At 44.4% G+C, this 19578-nt stretch overlaps 1 pseudogene; it reads right to left on the bottom strand.

The window, feature by feature from the left end:
- Positions 1-19578, bottom strand: part of LOC139377300 (PC3-like endoprotease variant B) — a 139241-nt pseudogene that overhangs the window by 79773 nt on the left and 39890 nt on the right.

The following is a 19578-nucleotide window of genomic DNA, read 5'->3' on the forward strand; positions in this document are numbered from 1 at the left end:
GAAATGGCTTTCTTCTTGCCACTCTTCCATAAAGGCCAGATTTGTGCAATATACGACTGATTGTTGTCCTATGGACAGAGTCTCCCACCTCAGCTGTAGATCTCTGCAGTTCATCCAGAGTGATCATGGGCCTCTTGGCTGCATCTCTGATCAGTCTTCTCCTTGTATGAGCTGAAAGTTTAGAGGGACGGCCAGGTCTTGGTAAATTTGCAGTGGTCTGATACTCCTTCCATTTCAATATTATCGCTTGCACAGTGCTCCTTGGGATGTTTAAAGCTTGGGAAATCTTTTTGTATCCAAATCCGGCTTTAAACTTCTTCACAACAGTATCTCGGACCTGCCTGGTGTGTTCCTTGTTCTTCATGATGCTCTCTGCGCTTTTAACGGACCTCTGAGACTATCACAGTGCAGGTGCATTTATACGGAGACTTGATTACACACAGGTGGATTGTATTTATCATCATTAGTCATTTAGGTCAACATTGGATCATTCAGAGATCCTCACTGAAGGGGCTGAATAATTTTGCACGCCCAATTTTTCAGTTTTTTATTTGTTAAAAAAGTTTGAAATATCCAATAAATGTCGTTCCACTTCGTGATTGTGTCCCACTTGTTAATTCTTCACAAAAAAATACAGTTTTATATCTTTATGTTTGAAGCCTGAAATGTGGCAAAAGGTCGCAAAGTTCAAGGGGGCCGAATACTTTCGCAAGGCACTGTAAAGGCCATGTGCTACTGTAGGACTTCCATTCCTCCCTCAACCACTACAACCTTCATCTTCCTCCCTTTCTAGCTATATCTGCCCTACTTCCCTCCCCTCTCCACCTTCAGTCTTTCCCTTTTCACCCTCCTCATTATCTCCCTGTATCTCTCTCCTCCTCTCTTCCCATATCTCTCCCTGTATCTCTCGCTTCCTCCTTCCCCATCTCTCCCTCTCCCCCTGTATCTCTTTCTTCCTCCCTCCACATATCTCTCTCTTTCCCTGTATGTCTCTCTTACTCCCTACCCATACTTTTCCCTCTCTCCCTCTGTCCCTGTATCTCTCTCCATCTCTCCCTATATCTCCCTCTTCCTCCCTCCCCATATCGTTATTTTTCTGTATCTCTCTCCCTGTATCTCCCTGTGACTCAAAGTCCCAGTGGGCCCAGCAGGCTCTCCTCAGAGAAAAGGAGCAGCAGCGAGAGAGGTAGAGAGGCTGTCCCTGATTCCCCGGCTCAGTGGCTGCATTAAGCACAACCTGCTCCTGCTAAAAACACAGTAAAAAAAAAGAAAAACAAGTCATATTCATCACCGTAATTGTGCGGGTGCTTTGGGTAGCAGTGGCGGGCGGCAATGAGGGATGGCACTGCTCGCGGGCGCTGTGATGCCCATGAATCACAGGCAGCCACTCGCCGGCCCTCCACCGCCATAAAACAAAAGATGGAGATGAAAAATGCTGCAATTAAGTGATTTGATTTCTGCTCTACCATGCTGTCCCTTTCTCCCAGCCCTGCTCACCACACACACAACACACACACCTATGAGCATGCACACACACACACACACACACACACACACACACACACACACACACACACACACACACACACACACACACACACACACACACACACACACACACACTAACACACACACACATATATATAAAGACACATACATGCAAAAAGTTGGCAATACAGTATGTACTGCTTATTAGTACTCCCACTATACATCCCACCTAAGCATTAGCATCATCCGACACCTGCAACACATAAATAATTGACGGAATCACCTTGAGGAGATTGATGAGGAAAAAAGTTAGTAAGTGATCTTTGCCAATATGGAAAACACCACTTCTAGAATTATCACTGTGAAGCACCAATAACCGACTGTCAAAATGGCTACAAAATATCTGCCTGTTTCACTCAGCGTCCCCCACCAAGACAGTCATAGTCCTCATCAATCATATTGGTTCGATGGTGAGTTAATTAACAGCATGACTTGTGGTCTACTTTCTCAACAGAATGTCATGTTGGGGAATGATGTCATAACATTGGAGGTCGGAGGTCAAAAAGGGTTATGCAATAATTTCATGACCACAGCCCGCTCCTCTCCTATACAGCAAGTACATATACCGAAGGGCAACGTTTTCCCCACGCAATAACAGTGAGCGTTGCAAAAACGAAATTGGGGGATTTATGTAACATTTCTTTAACAATGTCTAGGAGAACAAAACTATTCAACTAAAGTTTACGTAAACAGAACAAAAATGAATTGCACTTAATAGCTAGTCACCATATTCGATTTCGGATCTCTCCTTGAATAATGCACCATAACTCCGTAGGAGTTAAGTCAACTCCTACAGAGTCAAATTTAAGACTATTTTGGGATTTACCTGGCCCCACCCCCCATTTTGTGTTGACACTACTCTGGTGATGGTGTTGATATTTTCGGAGTTAAAACGACACTAAATTAAATAAATATTCAACTTTCAGAGAGTTTCTCAAATTTTCCTCCAACTGCCATGTATTTTTTATTTTTTACAATCAACTCCAGCAGAGTACATTTCTCTTCCGGGTGAACTTATTTTGAGTTACAAGGGTGTAAGACCTTGTTTGAATATTTCTTAATGTGTCACATTATGGTGGTTTACAATGTGATATGCAATCTCTGTTGGAATCCAACTTGCAGGAAGATATACAGCACTTGTACATCACCACTTGCATTTAAAGTTCCTGTCAGAGTAGGGAAAGAAATACAGTACATGGAGACTACCGACACGATGTAAACTGGAACAATATCTCACTTGGGTGTATCAACAGAATGGAGGCCATTTTGTGCTATTTTGTGTATTTTTTTAACTGAACGTTTTTCATAACTTTTCTTGTACATAATATGTCTGCAATTGTTTCCTATGACCCTAAATAGCTTCTGGACATTCGAACAGCTATCACTAACCCCAATTTGGACAAGGACTTCAACTTCAATGAGCCGGACCAGGCCCTAATCCCCAACACTTGTAAAAGGCGAAAACGGCACTATAGAGGCCATTGTGCGGGCACCCTGGTGAGACTACGGCGGCTAATGTATAAATCTAGAGTCTCGAGTTAGAATACCTCATGACAAGCTGTAGACCACACTATTTTTATCAATAGACTTTTGATCTGTATTTTTCGTAGCAGTCGATTTACCACCACAAACTGATGCTGGCACCAAGACCGCACTCAATGAGCTGTATTGGCTTGACAATCTGGACCCTCTATTTCTGAAACTATCTGCCGCCATTGTCGCAACCCCTATTACCAGCCTGTTCAACCTCTCTTTCATATCGTCTGAGATCCCCAAGGATTGGAAAGCTGCCGCAGTCATCCCCCTCTTCAAAGGGGGAGACACCCTGGACCCAAACTGTTACAGACCTATATCCATCCTGCCCTGCCTATCTAAGGTCTTCGAAAGCCAAGTGAAGCCAACAAACAGGTCACTGACCATCTCGAATCCCACCGTACCTTCTCCGCTGTGCAATCTGGTTTCCGAGCCGGTCACGGGTGCACCTCAGCCACGCTCAAGGTACTAAACAATATCATAACCGCCATCGATAAAAGACAGTACTGTGCAGCCGTCTTCATCGACCTTGCCAAGGCTTTCGACTCTGTCAATCACCATATTCTTATCGGCAGACTCAGTAGCCTCGGTTTTTCGGATGACTGCCTTGCCTGGTTCATCAATTACTTTGCAGACAGAGTTCAGTGTGTCAAATCGGAGGGCATGCTGTCCGGTCCTCTGGCAGTCTCTATGGGGGTGCCACAGGGTTCAATCCTCGGGCCGACTCTTTTCTCTGTATATATCAATGATGTTGCTCTTGCTGCGGGCGATTCCTTGATCCACCTCTACACAGACGACACCATTCTATATACTTCCGGCCCGTCCTTGGACACTGTGCTATCTAACCTCCAAACGAGCTTCAATGCCACTCCTTCCGTGGACTCCAACTGCTCTTAAACGCTAGTAAAACAAAATGCATGCTTTTCAACCGTTCGCTGCCTGCAACCGCACGCCTGACCAGCATCACCACCCTGGATGGTTCCGACCTTGAATATGTGGACATCTATAAGTACCTAGGTGTCTGGCTAGACTGCAAACTCTCCTTCCAGACTCATATCAAACATCTCCAATCGAAAATCAAATCAAGAGTCGGCTTTCTATTCCGCAACAAAGCCTCCTTCACTCACGCCGCCAAACTTACCCTAGTAAAACTGACTATCCTACCGATCCTCGACTTCGGCGATGTCATCTACAAAATTGCTTCCAACACTCTACTCAGCAAACTGGATGCAGTTTATCACAGTGCCATCCGTTTTGTCACTAAAGCACCTTATACCACCCACCACTGCGACTTGTATGCTCTAGTCGGCTGGCCCTCGCTACATATTCGTCCCCAGACCCACTGGCTCCAGGTCATCTACAAGTCCATGCTAGGTAAAGCTCCGCCTTATCTCAGTTCACTGGTCACGATGGCAACACCCATCCGTAGCACGCGCTCCAGCAGGTGTATCTTACTGATCATCCCTAAAGCCAACACCTCATTTGGCCGCCTTTCGTTCCAGTTCTCTGATGCCTGTGACTGGAACGAATTGCAAAAATCGCTGAAGTTGGAGACTTTTATCTCCCTCACCAACTTCAAACATCTGCTATCTGAGCAGCTAACCGAGCGCTGCAGCTGTACATAGTCTATCGGTAAACAGCCCACCCATTTTTACCTACCTCATCCCCATACTGTTTTTATTTATTTACTTTTCTGCTCTTTTGCACACCAATATCTCTACCTGTACATGACCATCTGATAATTTATCACTCCAGTGTTGTTAATCTGCAAAATTGTAATTATCCGCCTACCTCCTCATGCCTTTTGCACACAATGTATATAGACTCCCCTTTTTTTTCTACTGTGTTACTGACTTGTTAATTGTTTACTCCATGTGTAACTCTGTGTTGTCTGTTCACACTGCTATGCTTTATCTTGGCCAGGTCGCAGTGGCAAATTATAACTTGTTCTCAACTAGCCTACCTGCTTAAATAAAGGTGAAATAAAATAAAATAAAAATAAAAAAATAAAATTGGGCCATAAGCAAACAAGAAAATGCTCATCCAGAGCCTGCGCTCCAAGTGGCCGGTGATTTTAATGCAGAAAAACTAAAATCCATTTTACCTCATTTCTACCAGCATGTCACCTGTGCTACTAGAGGGATAAAAACTCTAGATCACCTTAACTCCACACACAGAGACACACACAAAGCTCTCCCCCGCCGTCCATTTGGCAAATCGGACCATAACATTATCCTCCTGAATCCTGTTTACAAGCAAAAACTCAAACAGGAAGTACCAGTGACGCACTCAATACTGAAGTGGTCCAAGGATATGGATGCTAAGCTACAGGTCTGTTTTGCTAGCAAAGACTGGGATATGCTCCGGGATTCATCTAAAAGGTTCTACAGCTGCACCATTGAGAGCATCTTGACTGGCTACATCACCGCTTGGCAAGGCAACTGCTGGGCTTCCAATCACAAGGCGCTACAGAGGGTAGTGCGTATGGCCCAGTACATCACTGGGGCCGAACTCCCAGCCATTCAGGACATCTATACTATGCAGTGTCAGAGGGAGGCCCTAAAAAAATTTAAAAGACTCCAGCCACCCTAGTCATAGACTGTTCTCTCTGCTAGCGGTACCGGAGCAGCAAGTCTGTGACCAATAGGCAACTGAACAGCTTTCACCCCCAAGACTGCTGAACAGTTAATCAAATGTCTATCCGGAACATTCACATTGACCCCTTCACTATTTATTTTTTTGTCTTAATAGTGTTGCACTGATTCTATGCACACTCAACCCAACACACACACCATACGCTCACGCACAGTACATACGCTCACACACACACACAAAACACACACACACACATGCATACCGATGCCACAAACACACACACACACACACACACCATACGCTCACACACAGTACATACGCTCACACACACACAAAACACACACACACACACATGCATATTGATGCCACAAACACACACACACACACACACACACCATACGCTCACGCACAGTACATACGCTCACACACACACAAAACACACACACACACACACACACACATGCCTACCGATGCCACAAACACACACACACACACACACTTTACATACGCTGCTGCTCCTCTGTTTATTATATATCCTGATTGCCTAGTCACTTTTACCCCTCCTCACATGTACATACTATATTACTCTTTGTATATAGCCTTGTTTTCTTTTTTTTTTTGCTAATATTTGTCTTACGTTTTAACTGTTGGGTATGTTAGCATTCGTATGTTAGCGTTCACTTTAAAGTCTATACCTGTTGTATTGGGCGCATGTGACCAATAACATTTGACTTGACTAATGGTTGCTATAAATCGAACCACTTAAAGATTGGATTATTTCACAAAAATGCACATTTCTTATCTTTGTGTGAGATTAAAAACAATCAATATACATGCGAAAAACACAAATATTGAAACAAACAATTTAAAAAAATCTACCCGCCCCTCCCACATCTGTGGATAACTCCATAGCTTTAACTCCCTGTCTCTGGTTATTCTTAATGGAGTTAAAAGTACTCCGTCATAATGAGCCCCAGTGATCAACACTAACTCAAGGGACCATATCACTCTCTTGAGGGTTACGATAACTCCCAGTAGAGTAAATGAACCCTGTGATTTTAACTATCGTTGATTTACTGTACCTTAATTTCAAACATGACGTTTCCCCCCCTACTGGAGAAGTCCTTTAAACCACAGCTCTAAGTAAGTAAAGGATGTGAATGCTTTGCCTTTGTTTAACGCTGCTGCTTGTTTAATGGGACTTTGCTAAGCATGCATAATTAAGAGCAGGCTGAGCTGTAGCTAGCGTTAGCGGTTGTGGCGGCTGGCGGCGGTGGGGCTGAGGCTAAGCTCTGGGTGGGTTCTGGGCTGCTAGGACCATGATGGAGCACCACACAGCCCCAAACATCCATTCAGCACCCACACGCTCATTAATCCTGACAAACTCCACTTGTTACCCACACGCACACAGGAAATCATGGGATAGGTAAACACGGAGCGGGCGCGATCCATCACCCACGCGCACACAAACACACACGCTGATAAACACAAATACACACATGCTGATGAACACACATATACACACACTCACTGATAAACACATATTACACACACACACACACACACACACACTGATAAACACTTAATGTATATAATCACATACTGAAACTCATACAAACATGCACACAACTGCACACGCGCACATGGTCGCTCACAAACACAACAATTATAGAGCCTCTCAAACTCAAAATGGCCACATTAAGCTTATTGGTTTGGAGTATACCCATCACAAACAGGGATCGGTTTCTAAAATGGAATGTTTCCAAAGTAATATTGCCCGTGTATGATGGACATAGAGTGTCAAGTAACATATAGATAGAGTTAAAAAATTACACTAAAAATAGTATTCTCATAATGTATGTTGCTCAGAAATACTTCCAATGTTAATACTGGAAAGGTCTACTTGGTTCAGTAGAAAGATATATTGCAACAAGCCTACGGAAGAATCAATAGAATTTGACCTCAGTTTGCCCTCTGCTTGAATGGAGAAGTCATGGGCCGGTGCAGGCCTTGACATTAACTTATTTGATCTGTATTTTCCAAGACACAACAGCTGTCTCGGGCTACCCACTCTCTCTCTCTTTCTCTTGCTCTCTCTTTTTTCCAGTCCTTGTCACCCCCTCCTTCTCTTTCTCTCCCTCCCTCTCCCTCTTTCTGTCTCACACAAAAACACAAACACAAACACACACACATAGATGATGACAAATGTTGTTGTGCGAGGACAGTTACACAGCTCAGTGGGTAGATACATTCGTAGAACAGATATGTTACTTTTCTACACCTATCTGACAATATAATTTACACTAGCCATCGGTACATAACATTAAATATCTCTTTGACAAGGGGAATAATACCATTCACACGTACTCATTCAGCTAGGAAAGATTTTCATTTAATGGACTCAAGCTTGTTTTGCTTTTGTTTTACCATCCTGTATTCAAAATGGCCACCCTTGCACAGGACAGATTACATATGCTCCCCTACCGCTACTCACATGCTAATAAACTCCATTACAAGGCCTGTAAAAAGGCAGCATGTCCACAAATCAGTCTCTCTCTCTCTCTCTCTCTCTCTCTCTCTCTCTCTCTCTCTCTCTCTCTCGCTCTCACTCACTCACTCAATCCCTACATCACAGCACACACACCCAGGTGGCTTCCCCCACCCCCTGCATAGCATTAAATAAGATGCTAAACCTCTCTGAAACACACACACACAAACACACACACCTCCCCCTCTCCCTCTGTCCTTTGTCTCTGCTCCCGTGCAGCTGCATGCAGTTGAGAAACTCATCATATTTACCCAGGGAAGTCGTGGTCAAGTGACGGTGCCTAGCCAGGGCAAAGGTCAGAGGTCACAGAGGGGGATCAGTGGGGAGCAGGTTCAGGTTTGGGTGAACTGAGGTCAGGGGTGACTGGTCTGGGAACAGGTCAGACTGAGGCTACTGGCTGGCCAACAGGGTCACTCTAGAGGGGGTATGTTAGTGTGTTAAACTGGTCCAAGACCAGATTTCCTCTTTGGTTATAACCTTAATAATTGTAGGATTAAGAATAGAATCTGACACAGGATAATTTCTAACTACACCGTGCTGCACAGCCCAGTAGACAGATGGCGAGTACTACTGTGGCTCTACCTGCCTCTCACCTCAACTCACAGCTCACAAACTGTTATTCAGCAGGGGCAGCGTACACTGTCAATCACTGGTAACCTCTCCATCACTGACAATACGCTCACACACACGCACACACACACACACACGCACCCACTCTCCCACCTGCACAGCCCCAAACACACACACACACACACACACACACACACACACACACACACACACACACACACACACACACACACACACACACACACACACACACACACACAGAGAGAGCCCTATAAACACACAAACACACACACTCACACATAGAGCCCTGGCACCTGGAGTGACGATGCCATCAGGGAGTAGTAAAGCATTACCCTCTGTGTGGCTGGAGCCTCTCCAGAAATAGCCTCTGTAATGCATTCTCAGTGCGACCGTCACTGTTGCACAATGGTGCCCTTAATAACACTCCATTTCTGTTGGCATAAATAAGGGCTGCATTTCCATCCTATTTCATGCAAATGAGCATGGGGGCAGCCTAAACAGGTAGTGGTTATGTTCTGTTGTGTGTAGTAGTGGTGGTGCGATTTGGGGGGAAGGGGGGGTACGTTTAGGCATTAACTCCAAATGTTTAAGGTTAGGGTTAAGTACATGCATTAACTCCACATGTTTAAGGTTAGGGTTAAGTTCATGCATTAACTCCACATTTTTAAGGTTAGGGTTAAGTTCATGCATTAACTCCACATTTTTAAGGTTAGGGTTAAGTTCAGACATTAACTCCACATTTTTAAGGTTAGGGTTAAGTTCATGCATTAACTCCACATTTTTAAGGTTAGGGTTAAGTTCAGACATTAACTCCACATTTTTAAGGTTAGGGTTAAGTTCAGACATTAACTCCAAATGGTTAAGGTAACAGCTTTTTTTTTTTTGGAGACAACTTTGTATCACTGGATTCAAACTTTGGAATCAGAGGCAGATGCTTATCCACCATCCCCGTCCACAGCAGACAACGCTGCGGTGAGAGACAACATCACATAACCCATAACCCATTACATGGGACAGCCACCAAACCAATATAGACCCTAGCTAATGTTTCTCTAGAGAGATACACACAAATACAAATACATACATACAAGTCGCAGTGAGAAAGAGAGAGGCGAGTTGGCCTCTCAGCCACCATCTTACTCAGTCTCATTGGCGCATTCCTGAATTTGTGGTTGGAAGTCATTGGTTCATTCAGTGCAATGATAATGAAGACTTGTCTTGAGACCAAAGAGGCTGGCCGTAAGGCATTCTGAAAATGCATTAATTGACTGTAGGGTGTTGTGAAAGACTGCCACACACACACCTACTATGGCCATATGGAGGGCAAGGTTCTATGTTGGGTGAGGTGGTTGTGGAGAAGGGTAGAGAAGGGTGGATGAGGAGGAAGAGAGGGAGAGGATATAAGAGGAAAGGAGAGGAGAGGTTTACGAGGGGTGGATGGTATACTTAGAAAAAAGGGTTCCAAACGGGTTATTCAGCTGTTACCGTAGGAGAACCCTTTTTGATTCCAGGGAGAGACCTTTTTGGTTCAACGTAAAAAACCCTCTGTGGAAAGGGTCCAAAAGGGTTCTCCTATGAGGACAGCCAAAGAACGTTTTTTTCTAAGAGTGTAGTCAGATAAAACGACTCGCGTCTCTCTGAGGAAAGGCTAATGTCTCTCACTATCCCTTTCTCTAGCCCCCCCCCCCCCTCTCTCCCGCTCTCTCTCTTTCTGCTGTGGTGAGTTACAGCAGACCTGGGCTGCATTAGATTAAATCATAAATTGCCCACTCTATACATATCTGCATCTCCCTGTCTCTCTCTCAATCCCTTTAATTCTCCCCCCTTTCCATCTTCCCAGCATTTGCTTTTGCCCCCTCACTCCCTCTATCTTACTCTTATAATCATTATTTCGCTGTCCCCTCCTCTCCCCTATCCTCCCACGTTGTCCCCTCCCTGCATTCTCTACTGTTAGTACTAGTAATCTCACAAGCCATATTCAAAGTCTCGAGGGAACCAGGGATGTTAGGGCAGATGAGTGTGGGTGGGTGGTGATGGAGAGCCTGGACAGTACGTATAGAAGAGTGGTCGCAGTGACCTTCTGACCTCAATGCCCTCAGAAACCTACTGAGGGAGACTACAGTATGCGTGGAACAGGATTTGGGCAAGGTAGGTGTGTGGGTGTGAGAGGTGATGTGTGAGAAGTGTAGAGGGTTGAGCAGTAGGTGTGGAAGAGGCCGCTCAGAGGAAAATCATCCGATCGCTGGGGGCACCACAGAACCAGCAACGCTCGGCAGGACTAGAGGACCCAGGGAGGGTCCCAGTAAACTAATACACACCACCACCACCGCCCACGTCCCAGCTATAGAGAACAAAAAATATAAAGTGACCCTGCCACTGCCAGCTCTTTCTTTCTCCCCTCTCCACTCTCTCTCTGCCTCACCGTGTGAAATCAAATTTCCATGTGGCTCCCGTATCTGTTGCACAGCGAGGTGATTTATCAGGGATGCAAAGAGCATGCAGAAACAATCTTTATTACATCCATTTCCTGCTTGTCAGCCGGGATCACGTTGGCTGTTCATTAAAGGCGCGGTGCAGGTGAGGAGAATGCCTCCCGATGCCTTGATAGATTGTCTTCTCCCCCGCCGTGACAGCGGCTGGATGGATTGAACAGTGAGGGGGGGGGGGGGGGGGCTGGGGGGCGAGGAAGAAGGGGGAGGAAAAGCGCTGACTCCAGTCACTCCCCCTGTCAGAAAGATTTTTACAGTGTCATTTTATACCAAACAACTAGGCTACCCGCATACACACATCTCAACCCTATAACACGAGCAATCATGCACTCACACACACAGACGCAAGCGTGGATATATTATCTGCGCCCGCGCGCATCCACACACACACGAACAGACGCACGCGCATACGCACGCACCTTTAAAGGATGGGTTAAACTGAAGTCAAAAGCCCACTTACTGGACACACAAACACACTGTACCCTGTAACCATTTCCACTCGTGTCATGCTCAAATATTGTTATGGGATCTCAGGTACTCAACAACTATGAAACAAAATGCTTGTATGTGGATATACTGTATGTAAAAGGCTCATTTGGATAAAACACATCAAACAAATATGCCCTTGACATGAAATAATACAAAGAAGGATGCAATTAAATAAATCAAAGGTGGAAAAATGGCTGTCTTTATTATTGCATTGCTATCATTGCATGAGTCAATTAACTAGCAGCACTACAGATGCATCATACTACTAATACTTTAAGTCACTACTAACCCCAAGGTGACCATATACATGCTTGTCATGTAAGTAATGTATACCTACTGTATATTACCTCAATTAGCTAAGGCGGTATGACAATACAACAAACAGTATACAGTGCTTCTACATACGCCTCTGTAAATGGTGTTATACCGTATCATGCCATGACGTTAGAAAGTGTTGATTGCTCCATGACACTTCGTAAGAGTCTGTGAATGCTAATAACAGTGTTATGTCTACTAGATCAAGATCCCTTAGGAATAGTGGTCTCAAATACTGTACCTGCTGAAATACAAGCAAACACCCACCTATACACAGGACCCTGGAACTAAACCCCTCCCTCTGCAACTGGATCCTGGACTTCCTGACGGGCCGCCCCCAGGTGGTGAGGGTAGGTAACAACACATCCGCCGCGCTGATACTCAACATAGGGGCCCCTCGGGTGTGAGTGCTCAGTCCCCTCCTGTACTCCCTGTTCACGCACGACTGCGTGGCCAGGCACAACTCCAAACACCATTATTAAGTTTGCCGATGACACAACAGTGGTAAGCCTGATCACCTACAACGATGAGACGGCCTATAGGGGGGAGGTCAGAGACCTGGTCGTGTGGTGCCAGGACAACAACCTCTCACTCAACGTGACCAAAACAAAGGAGATGATTGTGGACTACAGGAAAAGGAGGACCGAGGCAAGCCCCTATTCTTATTGACAGGGCTGTAGTGGAACAGGTTGAGAGCTTCAAGTTCCTTGGCGTCTACCTCACCAACACACTAACATGGTCTAAGCACACCAAGACAGTCATAAAGAGGGCACAACAAAACCTATTCCCCCTCAGGAGACTGAAAAGACTTGGCAAGGGTCCTCAGATCCTCAAAAGGTTCTACAGCTGCACCATTGAGAGTATCCTGACAGGTTGCATCACTGCCTGGTATGGCAACTGCTCGGCCTCGGTTCGCAAGGCACTACAGAGGGTAGTGCGTACGGCCCAGTACATCACTGGGGTCAAGCTTCCAGCCATCCAGGACCTCTATACCAGGCAGTGTACAGAGGAAGGCCCTAAAAATTGTCAAAGACCCCAGTCACAGACTGTTCTCTCTGCTACCACACGGCACGCAGTACCGGAGCGCCAAGTCTAGGTCCAAGAGGCTTCTAAACAGCTTCTACCCCCAAGCCATAAGACTCCTGAACATCTAATCAAATGGCTCCCCAGACTATTTGCATTCCCTCCCCCTCTTTTACACTGCTGCTACTCTCTGTTATTATCTATGCAGTCACTTTAATAACTCTACCTACATGTACATATTACCTCAATTACCTCGACACATTGACTATGTACCGTTACCCCCTGTATATAGCCTATTGTTATTTTACTGCTGCAGTTTAATTATTTGTTACTTTTACTTCATATTTTTGTAGGTATTTTTCTTAAAATTGCATTGTTGCTTAAGGGCTTGTAAGTAAGCATTTCACTGTACCTGTTGTATTCAGCGCATGTGACAAATAAAATTTGATTTGATTTGAGATAACATGACAAGCCTTTCTCCCTCCAACTGAGTTCCTATTATCTCTGTTCCAATGACATGCAAGGAGAGTGGTGTATGGTAGGTAGGAAATGGATGTTTGAGTGTACTAGGGGTGAGATGAACAGTGGCCAATCAGTGTTGATGGTGTGGTGACAGGGACACTCTGGGATGGCGGGGCTGATTAGCTGATTAATCTGCCCAGCACTACGGATCACTTCTCATGATCATCATAATATGACTAAATTACTCCAGTTGATGTTGAAGTGCATTGGACGTGAAGAATTGTGTTTTTTTGCATTTTATGACGTTCCCTCTCCTTTCACGTGATTGACCAAGGACTTTTAGTTTCATAGATCGTCTATTACCGTGTATTATAATAACAATATATAGGTACTGGTTGAAGCTCAGTGTTAAATTGAAATCCCCCCCAATATGACACCAATCTCGATCAACTTGATTGGAGGTACACAACACACTCCCCGCTTCTCGTCATGAGCCGTTTGTCCGTTACCGAGAAACGCATATCAGATTTTGTAACAGGGTCGTTAGCGATTGAGTTCTAAGAGTATTTCCTGCGCCTACCTAGCAAAATTCTAGACTATTTTGACTCATTTTGTAGATGGAACAGTTTTTTTTATTACATTTATAATTTATCGCTCTCACATGCACATTCCCGTCTGTTACTAACCAACGATGTGCAACCTTTTTGTAGCATTTCTGACAATGCTGACCTCTTCTTTAGCCGAAGCTCAGGATTCAATAACACCAGGTCGGTTGATCTGCAACAACGCAGCCGCTTGCACCAGGCTGCCAGTCATAGAAGTGTACGTGAACAAACTAAGGCTACTGTACATAGCTAGCTATATGGTGGTATTCAAGCTGAGGTTAATCAAGAACTGTTTCAAACATGTGTAGAATAAATTCCGGATCCGGCATGCACTTTCTCTCCTGCCCGTCTTTGTCTTTCTCATACTCCACATTTGTGCCGACTGATCAACACCGTTTCACATGACTTTTCAGTGTGTTCACGGAAAAGCTGAAGTTGCCAAACACAAGTAGAAAGTAGTCAGGGGGATGGCTGCCCACGGTGCATCAGGGTAAAACAACATCAGGATCATTGCTTGCATGACATGCTGTGGGCCAGCTTGGTCTCATAGATTAGACGTAACATAGTTAAAGTAAATACGGGACACTGAAATTCGTATGACATGTTACGTTTGGCTGTATATATTTTTGATATAGGCTTATTTGTGAATGTGCATTATCGTTGCATTACCATCTTTATCGCAAAAAGAAATGCAAATACAAACATCGCTTTATTGAGCGGCAGAGGTCAATGAACTGTCCATTGGATCAGCACAGCAACTGATAAAACAAGAGCATGTTTGAAACACAAGTGGTTCTGAGCTTAATTCAATATTACACAGGTAATAGTTACAGAAATCAGGAATACAGACAGACTATCTATCTGAGCTACTGTGTCCAACACACCACCAACTGTTGTTATGTTGGGCACCTACTGATTTTCGTTGTTCTATGACATGTGTTGCTAAAATAAGGACTGAAGGAAATACAGGCATGCAGCACGTTACTACAGTACAAAACAGCTCAATCAAGCCTGGTGGTCTTGTAAGTATAAAAGCAAAGCTTGTTTTCATTTTAATTTGAAAAAGTTTGAAAATGTAGCGTAATGGAATACTGTCTTACTGTGGTGTGTGAAGAATCCAATACTTTACCTTGTATGAGGTACAAATCACATTATTGTGGAAGCACCTCCGCTAAGAGTGTGAATTAGGCTGTTTGAGAAGGTTTGAATCCTAAGCAACCTTCCTACACATAGTTTGAAGTGCAATACCAACATAGCTACTGTAGTAGGTCAAAGCTGTGCACTGGAAAACCTTGGTAGAGCATGGGTGGAATAGGTATTGTGGTGCCCATGTGAATTTCTTTATTTTTTGGCTTCAGACCAATGCCTATATTCTCACTGTTTTTAATGAACTTCTGTCTAGGTTTAAGCCACTAACATTTAGAATTAATCAAATTATGAAAAGTTATGTTTTTTTCATACTAGTAGATAATCCAATAATTTGAATAAGTAAAATATTGATATAAAGTATCATACTATTTTTATAATATAATGTTGCAGTATAAAACAATTATGAGTTGTTGAAACACACACTCAGACAAACACACACACGCAGGCGCATGCGCACGCACACACACACACACACACACACGCACACACACACACTCTCACTCATGTAGCACATACCCAGATTGGGGGTGGCGGGGTACATTTGATAGAGCTCTGTGCAAGAATAGTCTCAGTCTCTGATTACATTACCTCTAAAATAGAAGGATGGAGATAGAGGAGGGAGGAATGGAAGAAAGGAGAAGAGGTGGGCACCTTCGCTGTTAAAATCAATAAGCATTGATTTAAAGGTGGCTAAAGGTGATGTGTGTGTGTACATGATCCTTCAGGTCTCAGAGTCTGGCTCTCAGACATACTAGAGAGATAGGGAGAGGGAGAAAGAGAGAGGGGGATAGAGAGAGACAGCGAGAGAGATACAGAGAGGGAGTGCATTTAGAGAAAGGTACGATGACAGCTTGGCAGAAACAAAATGAAAGGAGGAAGGAAGGAATAAAGAGATAAAGAACAGAGAGAAAAGAGAGAAAGACAGAGGGATAATTCATGCTTGGTGGAATCAATACAGAGAGGTGGAACAGAGAACAATGTCCTCAAAGGAGAGTCAGTGGTGCAGGTCTAATACTTTCTCTCTCTTCCTCTGTTGTCTTCTTTCATCCTCTCTCACTCTCTCTCTCTCTTTGATATTTTTCATCCTCTCTATCTCTCCCTCTGTATCTGTATCTGTATCCTTCTCTCTCTCTCTCTCTCTCTCTATTTCTCTTTCTCTGTATCCTTCTCTCTCTCTCTCTCTCTCTCTCTCTCTCTCTCTCTCTCTCTCTCTCTCTCTCTCTCTCTCTGCAACTCTCTCTCTCTCTTTCTCCATCTCTCAGTATGCAGAGCAGATAGGAGTCGTCCGCCTACAGCAACCCTGCAACGACACGGAGCCACTTCCTCATGGAAAACAAATCTCACACAGTACAATTCAGCTACACACATGCGGAAAACACACATACTGACATACACACTTTCACACAAACACACACGCACACTTCTCCATTTCTATCAGCACTTGAGTGTACCCAGGCCTTAATTAGTTCTTGATGAATGAGCCCATAAGATGCTGTTCTTTCATTTCCCTTGTTGCCAGATATTCCACTAATCGTAGTGAAAAGTATCCTTATTGCGCTGCTGTGACTGAGAGGCGACCAGTACCAGCCACTCTGATTGGCTGGCTTGGCTAAATAACACCACTCCATTCCAACAGTAGATGGCGGATGGGATAAGATATACACAACTTTTACACGGACTCCCTGACTCACTCCTTTACACTTTCTACACATCTTCTCGAATAAACTACCTACACTATCCTCTCCTCCTATTATAAAAACAGATTTGGACGTGTAAATATACACATCTGAAACACCTTGTATTAGTCCTTAGCTAATACAATAATTATTATTTTTTCCGACACCTTATTATGTTAATGAAGGCAGAGAATCCACAGGAGAGGAGATTAAAATACAAACAAATAAATAATGATGTTCATTAATACAGAAAAAAATGCCCTTGTCTCTGCCCTGTATGGCTGAGCCACGTTCAGTAGGCAATGGCTGTGGAACTTGCAGTTATAAATGTCATGAATTGAGTTGATGTGATTCCTTATTCTATTTGTCATAGAGGCATGTTTGTTCTATATTATTGATTTCTATCTGTAGAAATTGTGCGCTGCTTAACGTGGCCCTGTCTTGTATTGGATTGGTCTTGCCATACCGTCATCGATTATGCTGACCTCCACTCCATTCCCTGTGATGTTCCTGCTCCACACTGGCATCACTTTCAGGTCAAAGTGACAGGAGCTGTATTGGCCATGGTTGAACTGTAGTAAAACACAGGTATATAGAATAAAACACAGTCACACACACGCACGCACGCACGCACGCGCGCGCACACACACACACACACACACACACACACACACACACACACACACACACACACACACACATATCATAGTTATATATATTTATGTCACATAGATAATAGCTATAAGACAAAACTTGTACACTCTTGGAGAAAAGATAACACCTAAAAGGATTCCTACAGCTGTCCTCATAAGAGAACACTCTGAAGAACCCTTTTTGGTCCCAGGTAGAAATCTTTTAGTTCCAAGTAGAACCATTTTGGGTTCTAACCCTTTCCACAGAGGGCTCTACATGGAACCCAAACGGGTTCTACCTGGAACCACAACGTTTCTACTACTGTACTATCACATAACTAATCATATGTTCATGTCCCTCACTTATGGTCATTTAAATCTACTTCTTACTCCCTCATCTGCTCACTCCCTCTCCTCTCTCACTCCTTAAATCACTCACTCCTGTAGTGCTATTTAAATCCATTCAGGTTGAGAAGCCTTTTCACCCTCTTCTGTTCAACACTCTGCTAACAAAAGGCATCACAAAACCTACCTTAGTGGCCACTGAACCTCATGCTACGTAGAAGTTGAGAACAAAAGCGGATTGGTAAGATTAGGAGAAATGCAGTCATTCAAATGGGGGAATGTGTGTGTATTTTTGTGTGCATGTGTGTGTGCGTGTGTGTGTGTGTGTGTGTGTGCGTGTGTGTCCGTCCATGTATGCATGTGCATTTGTGTGTTTTCTTCAGTGTGTGTGTGTGTGTGTGAGAGTGTATACCCGAATGTCACAGCCCCTTGACTAAACACAGTGCTGAAAAGGCTCAGTGTAGCGCTCGAGGGAGGCCCTACTCTCCACACATCAAAACAGCCCCCATAACACACCCCATGTGGCGAGGAGAGAGAGTAGAGAGAGCCAGGAGCAGAACTACCCAGAAGCCTCTCCGCTCCCCACAACCAGCGCACAGCGCCCATTCAGTCACACACACGCACAAACACCGTGAACCCACACGGAAACAAAACAAACAAGAGCCTTCCCCAAAATGTCAAACTCCCTCACATGCACAAAGACAATTTGATATTTAAAGTGAGTGTTTTGAGAGGTTTCTATTCTGTCGTAGTTCTCATAACGAAGAGAGAGGGGAAGAGAGAGAAATACAGAGAAGTGGAGTGGATTGAGGGAAAATAAAGTGAGGAGAAGAGAAAAAAAGGGAGAGACAGCAAGAGATAAATAGAGGTAAAGAGTGAAAGTTAATGAGCGAGGGAGGAGGGATAGAATGAGAGGAGAAAAAATGGGGAAGAGAGCAAAAAAGAGATATAGAGCGAGAGAGCGAGGGAGAGCAGCTCAGATGAGTCTAACTAAACACAATAGATAAATAGAGCTCTGTGTGGGGGGGCGCCAGGGGAGCGGTGCTGCTTTGTAGTGGGAGAAGAAAAGGCCTGCCAGATGAATGGAGCCAGCGTCCACCAGAACAGGCCTGGCCCTGGGGAATCCACCAGCACACTGGGGGGACGGCGCTCAGCATACGGGCGGATGCACACACACAGACACAGACACACACACACACAGAGAAATAAGTGCACACACACTTTCACGCATACAGAAAAATCCACATACACACACACAAGTACCTTACATACAAACCGGTGGGAGAACCCCACCTGTTTTGAGCCCTACATTTTTAGCAAAAACAAAAAATAATTGGGGGGGGGGGGGGGGGGGGGGGGGGGGGGGGGGGGGGGCTTGCCTGTTTGCATGTTATTTTGGCATTAACACATATCAGTTTGCAGACAATGAAATAAAATATATAAAATTGAGTTAATAAAGCCACATACAAACTTGGTCTCTATTTTGTTTTCTTGAGTAAGGCAGCTCCAAAATGCAGGTGTTTCAGCCTAGCTCAGTGCTTTCTGTGGTGGTGGGGCAAGCCAGCAGAAAATAGGGCG

The sequence above is a fragment of the Oncorhynchus clarkii genome, chromosome 2, assembly GCF_045791955.1.
Source record: "Oncorhynchus clarkii lewisi isolate Uvic-CL-2024 chromosome 2, UVic_Ocla_1.0, whole genome shotgun sequence".
NCBI lineage: Eukaryota > Metazoa > Chordata > Actinopteri > Salmoniformes > Salmonidae > Oncorhynchus > Oncorhynchus clarkii.